We start from the raw sequence: 3,309 nt of genomic DNA, 5'->3' as shown, positions 1-3,309 counted from the left end.
TAAAAGATCCTGTTATCTCGACAAAGTTGTCTGGAGACTGTATGGTCATCAAGTGCATTTTAATAACTCATTTTTTTTCTTCTTCTTCTGGGGTTGGGATCAGTGGCTTAGTTCTAAATCTAATTAAGTGTGGCTGCTATGTTGTCAGAATGATGTCACAAGCGCCGTGGTTCTTCTCAGTGAATACCAAAGGTAAGTCCCTGCCTGTTATCTCTGTCCTCTTTCCCATCCTCTCTCCTCTCTGTAACATGTGCGTCATAAACCAAGCCCTCACAAAAAACCCCCACATCCACAATATACCTCACCAAGGGGTTGGTATTGGTTTGACGGAGTTATCATTGTTGGAATCACCACTGGTTCAGCTCCCTTGGCTGTGAATCCCACTACCCTTTTAACACTTGCCTTCGTCCACTGTTCGCCCATTAGATTAGCTGACAATGACAGCTATTCACCCCCTGACCACACATTCAATGTCCCACCAAAGATCAATGAAGATCTCAACAAGAGCCAACAATTTAGGCTGATACGATTGACTGTGCAAACACTTTAACAGCAATATTTACCTGGAGCTAACCTGGCAGATAGCATGACTGGGTGATCTGAAAAGTCATAGTCAATCAATCAATAATATAATAATACTTTTAGCAAAAATGTTTATTTTTAATTCATAATCTGTAGAAACAATGAGAATAGAAAGGTTCAGAACTTTTGTAAAACATCACAGTATATTTGAAATATATATGGCAAATAGAAATCCTATATGGATGGTGTTAAGAGATAGATGGGAGGTGTTGAATGGAGTTGAAGGATGGGACTAATAACAACTAACAACAAATAATAACAATATAACTAATAATGTAAGCATACTGTGTCCATAATAAGTATATAGGTTGTATGTTGGGAGCTTTTGGGAAAGAGCACAGTTAGAAAGATATGGCATATAGAAGCAAACCGGATGGACATCATGAAAATGATCAGAGAGGTTGAAAGTAGAAGAAGTTCAGGAGAAAAAACTAACAAAATCTAATTATTGTAAAATTGACTGTGTCCATAAAATGTAGATAGTAAGTATAAGCTGAAAGTAGAGGCCTAAGCATTGTTGTTCACTAATTTACCCCAAGTAGGGAAAGGATGGCAGGGTTGAAAAGTAATAAAGGAGAGTATATATATAAAAAACATGGGGGATGTCACGCCCCTGACTTATGGAACTCTTGTATGTTGAGTCAGGGTGTGGAGATCTATGTTATTATTTCTATGTTTACATTCTAGGTATTGTGTTTCTATGTTTGGCGGGTGTGATTCCCAATCAGAGGCAGCTGTCGCTCGTTGTCTCTGATTGGGGATCATACTTAAGTAGCCTGTTTGCATTCATTAGTTGTGGGATCTTGTTCCGTGTATAGGCACGTATGGTGTTTAGCCTGAGGACTTCACGTTACGTTGTTTTGGTTCGTGTGTCTATTTTAATATATAAACATGTATGCATTTAACGCTGCGCCTTGGTCTGACCCGTCCTTCAACGTCCGTGACAGGGATTGGAAGTGATGCAGACAATTACATTGATGGAAGTTACAATCTATCTACCCCCTACCACCCCCAAAAAAAAACAACCTTTAACAGCATTACATAATTCTGAGAAGTTATAAGAGGCTTTTTAGTGAATATATCAATTGATTTATCGACAGTGGGTTGGAGCGTAATCTCCTTCTGTTGTCTTCCATCAAAGAGGACAGAAGGTCCCTCCCCATAATTATACATCTCATCACTTAAAAACACTGGCACTGGTGATTACTAATGACATGGAAATATGAAGAAAAATGTGTATAATGTATGCACTCACTAACTGTAAGTCGCTCTGGATAAGAGCGTCTGCTAAATGACTAAAATGTAAAATGTAATGGAAATGACCAGTAACCTCAGCTCTACAACCAGTCCTGCCAGTGGTTGTCAGCCAAGGTATACAAACCCACCACTCCCCTCACTTTAAGCCGTGTACAGTGTGAACACAACACTGTTCTGTGTCCTTCTACTCTGCAATAAAACACTCTCTGATGGTATTCTCCTCCCAATGCAATGAGGTGTGCTACTTAGCCTGTTGAGCCTGCTATCTTTGGACAGATTTTGTGGAGGTGTGTGTGTGTTTGTGTGTGTGTGTGTAGTAGTTTGGACCATGTCAGCCTTTTTCGGGATGAACTCCAATTCCAAAGATGGAGAGAGAGAGGGTTGATCAGTATCAGGAAAATCTGCAGCTGTCACACAAAAGCTAACAATTGAATATGCACAATCAGTGATAGTACATACAGTGAGGGAAAAAAGTATTTGATCCCCTGCTTATTTTGTACGTTTGCCCACTGACAAAGAAATGATCAGTCTATATTTTTAATGGTAGGTTTATTTGAACAGTGAGAGACAGAATAACAACAAAAAAATCCAGAAAAACGCATGTCAAAAATGTTAGAAATTGATTTGCATTTTAAATGAGGGAAATAAGTATTTGACCCCCTCTCAGTCAGAAAGATTTCTGGCTCCCAGGTGTCTTTTATACAGGTAACAAGCTGAGATTAGGAGCACACTCTTAAAGGGAGTGCTCTAATCTCAGTTTGTTACCTGTATAAAAGACAGCTGTCCACAGAAGCAATCAATCAATCAGATTCCAAACTCTCCACCATGGCCAAGACCAAAGAGCTCTCCAAGGATGTCAGGGACAAGATTGTAGACATACACAAGGCTGGAATGGGCTACAAGACCATCGCCAAGCAGCTTGGTGAGAAGGTGACAACAGTTGGTGCAATTATTCGCAAATGGAAGAAACACAAAATAACTGTCAATCTCCCTCGGCCTGGAGCTCCATGCAAGATCTCACTTCGTGGAGTTGCAATGATCATGAGAACGGTGAGGAATCAGCCCAGAACTACACGGGAGGATCTTGTCAATGATCTCAAGGCAGCTGGGACCATAGTCACCAAGAAAACAATTGGTAACACACTACGCCGTGAAGGACTGAAATCCTGCAGTGCCCGCAAGGTCCCCCTGCTCAAGAAAGCACATATACAGGGCCGTCTGAAGTTTGCCAATGAACATCTGAATGATTCAGAAGAGAACTGGGTGAAAGTGTTGTGGTCAGATGAGACCAAAATCGAGCTCTTTGGCATCAACTCAACTCGCCATGGTTGGAGGAGGAGGAATGCTGCCTATGACCCCAAGAACACCATCCCCACCGTCAAACATGGAGGTGGAAACATTATGGTTTGGGGTGTTTTTTCTGCTAAGGGGACAGGACAACTTCACCGCACCAAAGGGGCAATGGACGGG

This window comes from Coregonus clupeaformis, unplaced genomic scaffold (genome assembly GCF_020615455.1).
Source record: "Coregonus clupeaformis isolate EN_2021a unplaced genomic scaffold, ASM2061545v1 scaf1553, whole genome shotgun sequence".
Lineage (NCBI taxonomy): Eukaryota > Metazoa > Chordata > Actinopteri > Salmoniformes > Salmonidae > Coregonus > Coregonus clupeaformis.
Note: the sequence above shows the minus strand (reverse complement) of the source record.